Here is a 16,252-nt window from a genome sequence, read left to right as displayed (position 1 = left end):
CTGCCTGTGTTCTCCTCTACGATTTTGATAGATTCCTGCCTCACCTTGAGGTATTTCATCCATTTCAAGTTTATCTTTGTGTATAGTGTAACAGAATGGTCAAGTGTCATTCTTCTACATGTAGCGGTCCAATTTTCTCAGAACCATTTATTGAAGAGACTGTTTTTTCCATTGTATATTTTTTCTTGCATTGTCAAAGATTATTTGACCATAGAGTTGAGGGTCCATATCTGGGCTCTCTACTCTATTCCACTGGTCTATGTGTCTGTTTTTGTGCCAGTACCATGCTATCTTGGTGATCACAGCTTTGTAGTAAAGCGTGAAATCAGGCACCATGATACCCCTAGTTTTGTTTCTCTTTTTCAGCATTTCCTTAGCGATTCGGGGGCTTTTCTGGTTCCATACAAATTTTAGGATTGTTTGTTCCAGCTCTTTGAAAATTGCCGGTGGAAATTTGGCCAGGTTGGCATTGAAAGTCTAGATGGCTCTAGGCAGTATAAACATTTTAACAAAGTTTATTCTTCTGATCCATGAGCATGGGAATGCTCTTCCATCTTTTTGTGTCTTCTTCAATTTCTTTCATGAGTGTTCTGTAGTTCCTCGAGTACAGATCCTTTGCCTCTTTGGTTAGGTTTATTCCCAGGTATCTTATGGTTCTTGGTGCTATATATAGTAAATGGAATCAAGTCTCTCATTTACCTTTCGTTATTTTCATTGTTAGTGTATGAGAAAGCAACTGATTTCTGTGCATTGATTTTGTATCCTGCCACATTACTGAATTGCTGTATGAGTTCTAGTAGTTTGGGGGTGGAGTCTTTTGAGTTTTCCATATAAAGCATCATGTCATCTGTGAAGAGAGAGAGTTTGACTGCTTCATTGATAATTTGAATACCTCATATTTCTTTTCATTATCTGATTCCTATTGCTAGGACTTCTAGTACTATGTTAAATAACAGTGGTGAGAATGGACATCCTTGTCGTGTTCCTGATCTCAAAGGGAAGGCTGTCAGCTTTTTCCCATTGAGGATGATATTTGCTGTGGGTTTTTCATAGACAGATTTTATGAAGTTGAGGAATGTTCCCTCTATCTTTAAACTTTGAAGGGTTTTAATCAGGAACAGACACTGTATCTTGTCAAATGCTTTTTCTCCATCAACTGAGAGGACCATGCAGTTCTTCTCTCTTCTCTTATTGATTTGTTCTATCACATTGCTTCATTTGTGAAATTTGAACCACCCTTGCTCCCATGGATAAATCCCATCTGGTCATGGTGGATAATCTTTTTAATATACTGTTGGATCCTATTAACAAGGAACTTGTTGAGAATCTTAGCATCCATATTCATCAGGAATATTGTTCTGAAATTCTCCTTTTTGATGGGCCTTTGCCTTGTTTGGGGATCAGGGTAACGTTGGCTTCATTAAAAGAGTCTGGAAGTTTTCCTTCTGTTTCTATCTTTGAAACAGCTTCAGGAGAATAGGTATTATTTCTTCTTTGAATGTTTGGTAGAATTCTCCAGGGAATCCATCAGGTCCTGGGCTCTTGTTTTTTTTGGGAGGATTTTGATAACCTCTTCAATCTCATTACTAGATATTGGTCTATTCAGGCTGTCAATTTCTTCCTGATTTTGTTTTGGAAGTTTATTGGTTTCCAGGAATGCATCCATTTCATCTAGATTGCCTAACTTACTGGCATATACCTATTGATTATAATTTCTGATGATTGTTTCTATTTCCTTAGTGTTAGTCATGATCTCTCTCTTTTCATTCATAATTTTATTAATTTGGATCCTCTCTTTTCTTTTGGATTAGTTTGGCCAATGGTTTATCAATCTTATTGATTCTTTCAAAAAACCAGCTCTAGTTTTGTTGGTGTTTTCTACTGTATCTCTAGTTTCTATCTCATTGGTCTCTGCTCTAATCTTCATTATTTCCCTTCTCGTGTGTGGGGTTGGCTTAATTTGTTGTTGATTCTCCAGTTCTTTAAGGTGCAAAGGCAGCTGGAGTATTTTGAATTTTTCAATTTTTTTTTAAGGAAACTTGGATGGCTATGTATTTCTCCCTTAGGACCACCTTTGCTGTATCCCATAGGTTTTGGACCAAAGTGTCTTCATTCTCATTGGTTTCCATGAATTGTTTAAGTCCCTCATTGATTTCCTGGTTGATCGAAACATTCTTAAGCAAGGTGGTCTTTAGCTTACACGTGTTTATATTCCTTCCATACTTTTTCATGTGGCTGAGTTCCAGTTTCAAAACGTTGTGGTCTGAGAATATGCAGGGAAGAATCTCAGTCTTTGGTATTGGTTGAATCCTGATTTGTGACCCAGTATGTGGTCTATTCTGGAGAAAGTTCCATGTGTGCTGGAGAAGAACGAGTATTCTGTTGTTTTAGGGTGGAATATTCTGTATATATCTATGAGGTTCATCTGCTCCAATGTGTCATTAAATGTTCTTGTTTCTTTTTTGATTTTCTGTTTTCTGCTTTCTCTGACTATAGTCTTTAAAATCTAATTTAACTGATATGAGAATTGCTATGCCAGCTTTCTTTTGAGGCCCATTGGCATGAAAGATGCTTCTCCATCCCTTCACTTTCAGTCTGGATGTATATTTAGGTTCCAAATGGGTCTTTTGTAGACAGCACATGGACAGGTCTTGTCATTTTATCCAATCCTTGTGTCATTTTATGGGAGCATTTAGAAGGTTCAGGTTGAGAGTAATTATTGAAAAATACGTTTTTATTGATATCATGTTGCCTGTGAAGTCCTTATTTCTATAGATTATCTCTGTAAATTTCTGTTCTATGTCACTCTTTGGTTCTTTCTTCTCTTATAGACCCCCCCCCCTTAGTATTTCTTGCAGTGCCAGCTCGGGGGTTACATACTGCTTTAAACTTTGCCAATCTTAGAAGCTCTTTATCTCACCATCCATTTTGTATGTCAACCTTGCTGGATAAAGTATTCTTTGCTGCATGTTCTTCTCATTTAGTGCCCTGAATATGTCTTGCCAGCCCTTTCTGGCTTACCAGGTTTCTGTGGACAGGTCTGACATTATTATGATGGACCTTCCTCTGTATGTAAGGAATCTCTTCCCCCTGGCTGCCTCAGGAGCTGTTGTCTAAAATTATGATTCATCAGTCTCACAAACAAGTGTCTTGAGGTCTTTCTAGATTCGTTGATCTTGGGGGGGGGTGATCTTTCTGCCTCTAGGACACTAATGCTGGTTCCATTACCCAGACTGGGAAAATTTTCATGGAGAATTTGTTCAACTCTATTTCCTAGTCTTCTTTCTTTCTCCTCCCCCTCAGGAATCCCAGTAATTCTGATGGAATGTTTCATGGCGTCATTTATTTCCCTAATTCTGTTTTCATAATTTCTAAGCTGTTTCTTCCATGCCTCCTCCTGATCCTTTTTCCTTTATCGGTTTGTCCTCTAGATCACTATTTCTCTCTTCTGCCTTGGTTATCCTACCTGATAGAGTATTTAGATTAGATTGGATCTCATTGATAGCATTTTTACTTTTTCTTGGGCAGCTTTCACCTCTGCCCTTAGAGATTCCATGTTGTCACTAATGGTTTTCTCCAACCTAGGCATTGCCTGGATTATTGTTACCCTGGATTCCCTTTCCAACATACAATTTATGTCCATATCCAATAGTTCTGATGGAGAGGGTACAGTCTCTGATTTTTTCCTTTGTTGGGTGTTCCTTCTTCTAGTCATTTTGGTGAGAGGTGGTTGAAGGGATGTGTAGTTGAACATATTAACCATGATCTAGGAAAGATGCACCCTGGAATGCTTCTGAGCAATCATAAAACTCACCACTAAAAAGAAAGAAAAAAAAAGGAAAAAAAAAAAAAAGAGAGAGAGAGAGAGAAAAGATAAGACCCAGCCAGAATGGGCCCCAAAGACAAGACTTATAAGGTATACAAGTAAAAACAGACAAACAAAAAGATGGACAAAACTAATTGATAAGGAAAAAAAAAAAAAAGGACCCAGCCAAAATGAACCCCAAGGATAAGATTTATATAACGTCAGAACAAAAATAAATCCACAGAAACACTAACAGAAGAAAAAGATGGGAGGGTGGTTATAAATCTTCAATGTGGGGAGGAAGGTTATTTTGATTCTTCCTGGGTATATCTTGATATTGTTGTTAAAGGACTCAACTTTCCAGAGATAAAGAGAGATTAAAACTGATTTATATATAGGGGTAGCATTGATTAGGAAAAGAGGATTATCTTGAAATTTATATCTATCTATCTATCTATCTATCTATATATAGATATATATATTAAAAATAGAAAAGCAAAAGAAAAACACAGATATATGTATGAAAAAACGTTCAAGCTAAAAGGTTATTATGGAATATGTTGTATTGAACCTCTCATTGTAATGGTAAGTAGCTTAAAAAAATTAAAAAGAACAAGAATAGTAAGAATGAATTAAAGTTGTATCTATGAAATATACAGGTTTTAGAGTAACACTAGGAGCTTAATATATTGTTTTCCCCTGATATTGGGGTTTTTCAGTTTTATGGGGACACTGCAGTTGTCCTCTCATTCTTTTGACTGGCTTCCTGGGAGAGTGGCCTGCGACATCATGTTTTTCAGTCACTCTTGCTTGGGTTGTGTCTTTTTGCCCCCTATCATGGGGCTGGGCTCTGTGGAAACCAGTTTTTCAGGGTTTTGTTCTCTGGGCTTTGGCAGCTTTTTGTGGCTTTTCTGAGGTTTAGTGGAAAACAAACTACACCCAGACCTCTGTCTCAGAGGGAAGCCTCAGTCTACTCCCCTCTGGGTGGTCCAGAACACGGAGACTCCCCCTGTGAAAACTCCACTGAGCTATGCAACCTCCCACAGGCAGAGCACATCCCCAGCCACTGTCTCAGAGGTCACCCAAAGTGCCTACTTGTCTCTGCACCCCTGTGCCACTAAAAGTGTGAATGATATTGGTTCAAGAAGCTTGCTTCTGATGGTTGTCTTTGCTGGGACTGCTGTCTGGGGTCCAGACCTCTGGATTTCATAGGTCGCTGCCTGTCCCAGAGATCCCAACCAGAGATAGTGTGCTGAGTTTTTCAAGCCCAGATAGGAGAGTTCAGACTCTTGTTTGGTCCTAGAGACCACCGGCCAGCACCCCCACAGAGCTCTCTCAGGTGCCAGTGGGGAGTGCAGTTCAGATCCCATTCATGCAGTGCATGCAGAGCACAAAAGGCTGTGGTTCCAGAGAGCACCAGCTAGTGTACCCATCAGACTCCCTCACATGTGCTGGTGGGAGTGTGCCTAGCCCAATGCTGGTGCAAGTAGCAGAAAGAGGGGGACTCAGGGAGCACAGCCCATGGGCTCTGTCGCATTCTCTTTGGCATGGGCTGTCACCAGTTAGTGGACGTCCTGGGACCATGGGCTTAGGTCTATGCCTGTGACCACCCAATTCCACCAGTTTCCCCTTAAGATTTTTTGCTCTTTTTGAGTGCTTTTAACCAGACTCCAAGTTAATGCTGGTCTCCAGTCACAGGGCTTTCATATTGGGGTATTACTTTCCAATGGGTCAGTTCTGGTGACTCTGCCCCCCTTCTTTTATCCTCCAATATCAGTAGGATTGTTCCCACTTCATTTTAACTCTCCACTACTGTCTTCTGCCCCCATAGAGATCCAAAAGTGTATAATCTTACATCTCAGACTGATTTCATGGGTATTCAGAGTGTTCTGGTAGATAATTTGCCCACTATAGGGGACTGGATGAAACAGGGTCTCCTACTGCTCTGCCATCCTGCCCCTCCTCCCAGAGTAATGTTTTCTGTGCAGAATCAACACTTACTCCCAAAGGCAGGTGATCAAGATTAATATCATTAGTGACAGTCATGTTAATACCAAGTACCGTTGATGTGATGTGATAAGAATAACAGTTTATCACTATGATCTTCCTTCAAAAAGCCCTTAATTTCAGTCTAACCATGAGGAAAACATCAGACAAATTCAAATTAGAGGATGATCTACAAAATCCCAAGCAATATTCCTCACAACTGTTAAGGTCATCCTAAACACAAAAAAGCTGAGAATTTGTCATCATCTAGATAAATTTAAGGGGACCTAAGAACTTAAGATATTTTACTGTTCTGGATGAGACCTGAAACAGAGAAAGCACATTAAGTAAAAACTAAGGAAATATGTGTAAATTATAAACTTTGGTTAATAATAACAAATTGATTTTGGCTTATTAGTTGTGATACGTTCAATAAGTTAACAATAGGGTAAACAGTATGGGGTATATGGCAACTCTGTATTATCTTTGTAATTTTTCTGTAAATAGAAAACTGTTCTTAAACAAAGAGATTATTTTTTAAATGTTGCTTTCTCAAGTACATGTAGTCTTCCAATAGTCAATCTAGAACTATGATGTTTCTTCTTGTTAGAGACCAAATTACATTCATTCTTTCATCTGTCATTTATGACTTCCATTTCCTAGAGGTGCAGGAATTGTGTTTACATTTTAGTCAACAGGAAAGAAGATGAGATGAGGAAGGGTATCACATTATTTAAAAAAAAAAAAGTGTTTTTTTTATTTGCAAACTATTTGTTAAGATATATAAACATGGCCACAATTGGCTTCATGAGAGAAGTATATAATTGAATCTGAGTGGTTGTGTGTCTTGACAAAGATCAGGGGTTTCTCAATGCTATGGATGGAGAGAAGGAGAGAAGGAGAGAGAAACAGAGAGATAGAGACAAAGAGACAAAAAGACAGAGAGAGAAAAATATTGTGATAAAATAAGCAGTTTCTAGAACATTCTACTTCTTTGGCACACACATGTCCACCTGTAATTTGCTTTTGTACACAAACTACAGTTATATTTCACACACACCACTCCCACAAACACACACAAGCAAAGCAAAACAAACAAAATACAAAGAACTATCTAGGTACTTTAACCATTTGAAAATGTACTCCTTATGCATGACATGTAGTTTTTGCCATCAAATACAGGTGTGATTCCTTCATGATCCAGTTATATCAGACATAAGGTCTATATAAATTATGGTAATTAAGACAAGAATAATGGGGATAGACAAGTAAACAAATAGAAGCACAGATATATAAAGAAAACCCTCACATATATATGGACATATATTTGATAGAGGCAGAAAGAGAGATTTATTGAGAAAACCTGTATTTTTAAAAAAATAATAGGTCATTTTTGTATTCATGTAGAAAAAAATACAGCCTTGCAGCTTTATATCATTCAATACATAAGACTGAATCTTCGATGAATTATAAATAAGTTTGAAAGGCATAACTCCATCTTTCCATGACACTATTTAGTTAACTAAGTTTGATTGACCAAAGGAAGATAGATAGAGGAGGGGAAAGGATCAAAGTTTACCAAATCCAGCATACAATGAAGACCTTTACATCATTCTACAAGGCACATATCTAGAAGACTGTGGTTTCAAACATTTGTTAAAATCAAAACAAATGGTCAAAAAGTCTTTGTCTTAAATTTAAGCATTAATTTTGAGTTAACTGTTTCAAGAAAGATGAGTCATACTCATCATACTTCTTTTTTTTTTTTAACAGGTAAATTACCTTTCTGCTGTTTCACATATGCCATTATAAATTGAATGTTTAGGAGTAGAATAAATATGATAGTATGGTAATTTAAAGCTATAATATAATATGACTAATATTTAGGGGAGATGATGCCTTCTTTCCAAATAATTTTAGAATTACCAGTGGGTAAGTATTAACCACAGATATCCTGACATTGTTTTTATTCTTATTTATTCCTATTCATTTGATATTGAATTAGAATCCTTATTCAGTTTTTGGTAGTACTTATATTATTACTGTTGTTAATTTGAATTATACCATAATTCATAAATAGATATTACAAATAACATTTATATTATACTTAGTGATTTCAAAGGATTGCACATCATTGGTATTATTTAATGCTCACAACTAAATGAAAGGGATTAGAAAACCATTCTTTTTTTTTTTTCTGAAAAGTTAGTAAAAACATCTTAAATGGCAACAAATTTTTTTACCTTTATATTTCCTTACTAACTTGCTATTTATAAAAAATAAAATCCGATAATTTGAAGAACACTTCTGAATTTAATCACGTAATTGCTCACATTTACAATCAAGTTTAAAAGGTTCATCGCCCCAAAAATTATCTTCATAGTACAGACTGAGCTAACCATTTGTATCTATATGAGACATATATTCATAATGATTTGATTCCAAGTAAAATATCAAGGATACCGCAATATTCCATTTGCTTGTATCAGATATTTGTTTCAGAAAACTACTCAGAGTTAAAATCTCAGAACTTTTTGTAATATTCTGTACTTCTTAATTTTTTCTTTGTTTGGGATATTTTGAGTGTATAGAAATATTTTTGTGTTTCTGCAGAATAAAGACTCCCTGCATTAATTTTGCTAAGAACTGAGGATTCTGGGTAAAGAACAAGCCTTGGGAAGTTCATTTACATCTGTATAGATTGTGTGAGAACTCCAGAGAGATTTACCTAACTCAAAAGGTATGTAAATACATTGCAAGGGAAAATGAGGATGGGAACATAAAGATATCAGTAAGTTGTAAACTCTGAGACACAAAGACATATCTGGTCCTTGGAGACATCTATTTACATTCTAAAATGTTAGTGTGTGAACTCAGAGTTCTTCCATTTTGACTCCAAATAGCAAAGATTTTTCAATCTCTAAAGAGGGAAATGGTTGGCAGCTGTAGTGTTCTAATGTATATAAGCAGAAGAAATCATTTTTATTCCTCATCTATGATATAGACTTAGAATTTTATTTGTATGGGATATTTAGGGCTTTTTCACTGCAATACTTTAGTGATAGAATTGGTGTGTGAGCAGCCACAGAGTCATTATTTGATTTTTTTTTTAGTAAATAGTAATAACCTTCTCAAGATCCTAGTATCTTATATATACTTGAAGATTATTTAAATAAATATATAGATCTTATTTAAATAATTTATATAAATCTTTAAAGATGACTTAAATCGTTTAAGATGAGTATTAAAAGGCCAAATATATAACAATTCAAAAGTCTACTTGAAGGAAAAGACATGCACAATTCTCTATCATCATAAGTAATGAATCATTCCTATTTTTTGTAATTCGGTGAGAAATCATATAATTAAAGACATGCTTGAAGGGACTACAGCTCCAGCAACAAAAGAATAAGTGATATCAAGTTGTTCTCATGCTCTAAAATAACATAAATCTGGACAAAATATATCAGGGTAAAATATGAGATAAATGCTTTTAAGCATTTGGTAGTGTAAACTGCAATTCCAGAAGGAAAGTAAACTCAGGATGCAGGCCCACAGATCACTCCAGGTCTCTATAGTTCTATTTCCTGACAGGCACAGAGAGCTCTAGTCAAATGGACTGTGATGGTCCCTGTGAGCTGAGGAGGCAGATATCAGTGTTCAGAGACAGATGAAGTAGCTAAACTCAGTAGAGCACTAGAAAGGAAGGTGTTGCCCAGACAAAAACTCCAGAACTCTTGTGTGGAAATTTCCTGAAATTCCCCTGAGCAGGGCAGTACAAGCTCAGTGCAATATTACAGGAGACTTACCAAGTTGCCATGGGATTGAAAACAGAACAGAGACACTAGATGGCAAATAGTGCTATGGAAATGCTGGATTTCTGAACCAGTCATAATGCACATGTTATCACCCCTAGCATTCAACTGTGACAACAGAAACACTATACTTTATTAGTCAAGATTATGTCTTAGATTTTAGATGGATTGCTGTTTTAAGAAAGACTAGGAGCAAGTTTTGCAAACAAGAGTGGAGACAAATTGAAGGTTGAATCCTATTGTGTTAAAGAGAGTTGGAAATCACTGGATTTTTCACAGATGTGTATAAGTAGAACCTGAAAGGAAGTTGTACGAGTTGAAATGCTTGGAAAATTATTAAAATATATTTAAAAAATCAGCACTCTTTAGAGGAATATAACAATTCTGGGGGTCTTCAATGTATCATCAATAATGTCTTGTCAAAATTAAAAATAAATGATACATGTGGAAAAAACATTAAATGTGATATATAGGCAAGAGTAAAAATCTGTTATCAGAGACCTAAACCAGATGACTCTGATGTTGTATATAAGAGACAGAATTAAGGGACGCCTGGGTGGCTCAGTTTGTTGGACAACTGCCTTCGGCTCAGGTCATGATCCTGGAGTCCCGGGATCGAATCCCGCATCGGGCTCCCAGCTCCACGGGGAGTCTGCTTCTCTCTCTGACCTTCTCCTCGCTCATGCAATCTCTCACTGTCTCTCTCTCTCAAATAAATAAATAAAATCTTTAAAAAAAAAGAGAGAGACAGAATTAAAAGAAGTTATTTGAATATTTTCACATAGCTGGTACCAAGGTAGGAGGGATTAATTGCAAAAGGGAACCACAAAATTGGTTGAATGAAGGAAATGTTCTAGATCTTTATTAAGGTGGAGATTACATCAAGGTATATATTTGGAAAAAGTTATTGAATTGTGCACTTAATGTGTGTATTTTAATTTATGCAATGTATGCCTTGATTAGGTTGAGAAAATATGTTTGATCAAAAATTTTCTCTTATTATCTTTTGAAAGCTAGTTTTCTTGTTGAAATGCTATCTATCATTAACAAATAATGTGTAAAATCTTATGACACACCTCTCATATTATCAGTTCAAACAGTCAGACACACAAAATTTGAAAACAAACAAACCAATAAACAAAGCAAAACAGCACTACTGATTCCCAAGAATAAATTTTATGTCACAGCAGATACCTGAAAACAGTCATCACCCTTTACTATGATCTGTTTTTTAAAATGACCTATGGTATGTTTGAGGTTACAGCAAATGTTAGTTTAACTATAACAAAATGTGATTACACTAACACTTAGAAATATGTTCTTAACCAGTAATAATTAAACACCTCACAGACTTTAACCTGTTTGTCATAAAATTAAAATACCTCATATTCAAATAGTCATCACTCAAAATATGCTAGCATTTCCATTTGTCCTTAATATTTTCTGAAATGATAAAATAATATACTTATTTTTATTTTGATAATAGTTGCATTTTTGTTTTAATGATTAAGTAATGAAAAGAAATCAATCAGTTGAAAATCCCAAACTAAACCATCTACTACAAACACTACTGGAGGGAGGATTTTCATGTCCCCTGCTCACTCTGTAAGTCTGTATTCATTTGATTTTTTAGATCATTTGTCTATTATATTGAATCTTTTTTTCACAAGTTCTCTTCAAATCTTTTATCAAACTGAACCTTTCAAAAAAATCATTCTTATTGATTCCTTCTGAAGAACTTAATGACACTAACTTCATGACAACAATTAAAGGTTAGTAACAACAGCAATAACACACATTTTGTATTATGATTGTTCAGGTGGTTATTATGTTATCTATGAATTAAAGCATTGTGATCTAGCCTTTTAAAAGCTCATGTAATATATTTTTTTTATTTCCAGGTAATATAGTCTGGTTAATATGTCTATTAAGATAAAAGTAAATAACATACTTATGGAATGTAGAATAAAAACTCTTAGGACTCAAGAGTGGGAAAAAAATCCTTCTAATGCTATAAAATTTAGTTCAGTCTTAACGTCTTCTTCAGCAGTATCTCTCTTTCTCCACAGGTGTCGCTGTTCCTTGCAGTCAGTGACAAGCATAGAAACCCATAGAAATCCCTTCCCTGCCAATATCAACAGCCATATAAGATAAACACCAGGATACAGTCCTCCTGGGCCTCTAATGAAACTGAGTCAGCCCCTCCTCCCCATCTATAAAGGGAGCCTACAAGGTAGTGTTTGACAAACATAGTTTCTAGCTTGAGACTCCTAAAAATGTTTTCACATACATAAATTGGGCTATCATTCAGACTATTAATATGCTCGAAGAGATTTCATTCTTTTTCAATGAGCCACACAAAATAAAAAGTGTTCAGTATGTATTATTCATATATAAACTGTAATACAAATACACAAAGGAATGAAAAAAAAAAAAAAATACCGGCCCCGGGGATAGTCCGCCGATCCAAACATAGACAATCATATTATCACTTCATCTGAATACATGATATATTCTGGATTGGACAAATAAACCATAAGTGTCTTTCTGGTATTGCATAGGATACTCTGTCTTCTGTATGGGGAGGTTTTGGTTATTCATTACTTATTTCCTTACTGAACACACAGCATGGTCAAGTAAAACTAGAAATAATATAGAAACAAAATTCATAGCTATTCTAAATGTTAGCACCTAGTAATTTCTAGAGCAGTCTCAACCATGTAGACATCTACCTATATGTGGCAGTTAATATTTCCTTTTCTTCTTTTCCTCTTCCTCACTCCTCCTCCTCTCCTTGATCTCTTCAACTTTAAATAATGTTTCTGACATTTTTAGAAATTTTATTGTTAAAATATCTTAAGTAATCATTGTATCACAACAGGAAAATAGTGTGTTAAATATAGCTTAACTATCATTTTTCATAATGATCATAGATATTTTATTACTTGTTTCTTGTGATGCAAAGAATGTGCATTCATTAATTCAGCCATTGACTGCATATTTATTGAATGCTATTATATGCAAGAAATGTTAGGTTCTGCATTTGCAACAGTAAAGAAAATTCCAACTTCAAATCCCAAAGTATAAAGACTGTCTATCATACCTACATATACCTATCATACATCTATACCTATCTATCACATGTCTATCATACACAATCACTTATCTACCATACATCTATCACTATGTATGCAACATACATAGTGTAATGTGGACTAAAATGATGAAGATTGATACAAATTGAAGAAGAGTTTTTCAGACTTTGAATATAAAAAACATTTTTATTCTCTGAAGTGTCACTCAGCAGCCCACTCTAAAATTGTTTTATTATATTATTTATAAAGATTTTATTTATTTGAAAAAGAGAGAGATGGGGAGAGGGGCATAAAGAAGCAGATTCTCCATTGAGCAGGTAGCCTGATGCTGGGTTTCAACCGTCCCAGGACCCTGAAATCATGGTTTCAGTCAGGTTAACTGACTGAGCCACGCAGGTTCCCCTAAGATTTTCTAAGTGGTAAGATTAGGTGTGTCAGTAGCCATAGAAGAAATAAACATCATTTAACTAGTTCTACAGTTAGAAGAAGAAAACAATGGTCAGATGAAATATAGGAAGCAGATTAACATGTGGCTCTTAATTTCTAAAAAACAATTTCTTAATGAATATGAGACTGTTAAAGGAGAAAGAAGCCATCATCACAAATTGACACTACCAAGAAATCCTGTCCTAGTATGTTTAATTTTGAATCAGACTCTCTCCATGAATGAGTAAATCTGAACTAAAAGTTGCCTCTGGAAAGGAGAATATAGCAAGAAGTTTTCTGAGGGTGTTTTAGACATGTAATCCAATTTCAAGTCTTTGGTTACTCTAATTCCATTTTATCTTTTTTTTTTCCATTTTATTTTATTTTATTTCTTTTCAAAGGAAACAAAACAAGAATGAACTTTTGGAACTTCATCAAGATCAAAAGCTTCTGCACGGCAAAGGAAACAGTCAACAAAACAAAGAGGCAACACAAGAATGGGAGAAGATATTTGCAAACGACACTACAGCAAAGGGCTGATATCCAAGATCTCTAAAGAACTTCACAAACGCAACTCACACAAAGCAGATAATTCATGTCAAAAAATAGGCAGAAGACATGAACAGACACTTCTCTGAAGAAGACATACAAATGGCTAACAGACATTGAAAACATGTTCATCTTCATTAGCCATCAGTGAAATCCAAATCAAAACCATATTGAGATACCACCTTACACCAGTTAGAATGGCCAAAATTAACAAGATAGTAAACAATAAGTGTTGGAGAGGATGTGGAGAAAGTTGAATCCTCTTACACTATTGGTGGGAATGCCAGTTGGTGCAGCCACTTTGGAAAACAGTGTGGAGATTCCTTAAGAAAATAAAAATAGAGCTTCCCTATGACCCTGAAATTGTACTATGGGTATTTACCCCAAAGATACAGCTGTAATGAAAAGAAGGCCCATCTGTACCCCAATGTTCATAGCAGCAGTGGCCACAGTTGCCAAACTGTGGAAAGAACCAAGATGCCCTTCAACAGACGAATGGATAAAGAAGATATGGTCCATATATACAACGGAGCATTATGCCTCCATCGGAAAGGATAAATACCCAATTTTTGTATCTATATGGATGGGACTGGAAGAGATTATGCTGAGTTAAATAAGTCAAGCAGAGAAAGTCAATTATTTTATGGTTTCAGTTAATTGTGGAGCATAAGGAATAACATGGAGGACATTGGGAGATGGAGAGGAGAAGTGAGTTGGGGGAATTCATAGGGGAAGACAAACCATGAGAGACTGTGGACTCTGAGAAACAAGCTGAGGGTTTTGGAGGGGATGGGGATGGGGGGTTAGATGGACCTGTTGGTGGGTATTAAGGAGGGCACGTATTGCATGGAACACTGGGTGTGGTGCATAAACAATGAATTTTGGGACACACACACACAAAAATTAAATAAAGAAAAAAAGAAAACACACTTTTCTTTTTCAACTTTGCATGCTGTACCCTTTAGAAGTAACTATGTTCATTCCACACTTAAAGTGTGAGGTGTTATCCTCCAAGTCCTTGAGGTAGAAATATCTACAAAAATTATTTGAAAATTTTTTTAAATTTTAATATTGTTGGCACATATTTCCCTTGTATGACTTAGTCATCTGACAAGTTTATACATTATGCTATGTTCACCAAGTACAGCTGCCATCTGTCCCATTACATTGCTATTACAATATCATTGACTGTGTTCCTTTTTATTCCCATGCTCTGCTTTTTATTCCCATGACTTACGCATTTCATAACTGAAGGCCTGCATTTCCCTCTCCTCTTCATCCATTTTGTCCAATTCCCATCCCCCTTTCCTCTGGCAACCATCCGTCTGTGGTCTGTATTTATGGTGCTGATTCTGCTTTTCACTTGCTTATTCACTTTTTAGATTCTGCTTATGAGGGAAATCTTATTGTGTTTGCCTTTCTCATCTGACTTATTTCACTTAATATAATTCCCTCTAGGTTCATCCATGCTGTCTCAAATGACAGGATCTTATTTTTTTTTATGACTTTGTACTATTCAATTATGCATATATGCCACATTTTCATTATCCATTACTCTACTGATGGACACTTAGGTTACTTCCATGTCTTGACTATTATAAATAATGCTTCAGTAAACATAAGGGCGCATTTATCTTTTTGAGTTAGTGTTTTGTTTTCCCTGGGTGAATACCCAATAGTAGAATTATTGGGTCATATAGTATTTCTATTTTTAATTTTTTGAGGAATTTCCATACTGTTTTCCACAGTGGCTATACTAATTTAAATTCTCACCAACAGTACATAGCGTTCCTTTTTCTCCTACATCCTTGTTAACACTAGTTGTTTCTTGTCTTCTCAATTTACGTCATTCTAACAAGTATAAGGTGATATCTGATTGTGGTTTGGATTTCCATTTCCCTGACCATTAGTGACTTTGAGCATCTTTCCATATGTCTGTTGGCCTATCTGTACGTCTTTTTTGGAAAAAGGCCTGTAAAGACATTCCTCAACATTCCTCTGCCCATTTCTTAATCAGGCTGCTTGTTTTTTCTTTGTATTTAGTTATTCTATACTTTGGACATTAACCCCTTATTGGGTATATTATTTGCAAATATCTTCTCCCATTCAGTAAGTTATCTTTTTTGGTTTTCTTTTTTTTTTTTTTTTTTTTTGATGATTTTCTGTGCTGTGCAAAAGCTTTTTATTTTGATGTAGTCCAAATAGTTTATTTTTTGTTTTTGTTTCCCTTGCCTTAAAAGATTTTTCTAAGAATATGTTGCTATGGTTTATGGCAGAGAAATCACTGCCTATAACATTTTCTGAGATTTTTTAGGGTTCCAGGTCTCATGTTTATGTTTTTAATCTTGTGTGAGATTATTTCTTTTTTAAAAGATTTATTATTTATTTATTTATTTATTTATCAGAAAGAGAGAGAGCTCAAACATGGGAGCAGCAGGCGAGGGGAAGCAGGCTTACTGCTGAGCAAGGAGCCTGGTTGGAGCTCCATCTCAGAACCCTGGGATTATGACCTGTGCTGAAGTCATATACTTAGCAAATGAGCCACCCAGGTACCTTATTGTGAATTTAACTTTGTA

At 35.5% G+C, this 16,252-nt stretch overlaps 1 long non-coding RNA gene across 1 annotated transcript; it reads right to left on the bottom strand.

Annotated features, from left to right (window-relative positions):
* Positions 1 to 1,961: 1,961 nt before the first annotated feature.
* LOC125094240 (uncharacterized) lies at positions 1,962 to 15,650 on the bottom strand. The gene is made up of 3 exons (XR_007125428.1): positions 15,522 to 15,650; positions 5,803 to 5,805; positions 1,962 to 1,972 (listed from the first exon to the last, which is right to left on the bottom strand). It is a non-coding gene; the product is annotated as an uncharacterized LOC125094240 (long non-coding RNA).
* Positions 15,651 to 16,252: the final 602 nt, after the last annotated feature.

This window comes from Lutra lutra, chromosome 2, assembly GCF_902655055.1.
Source record: "Lutra lutra chromosome 2, mLutLut1.2, whole genome shotgun sequence".
Classification (NCBI taxonomy): domain Eukaryota; kingdom Metazoa; phylum Chordata; class Mammalia; order Carnivora; family Mustelidae; genus Lutra; species Lutra lutra.
This window is presented reverse-complemented; position numbering and strand designations above follow the sequence as displayed.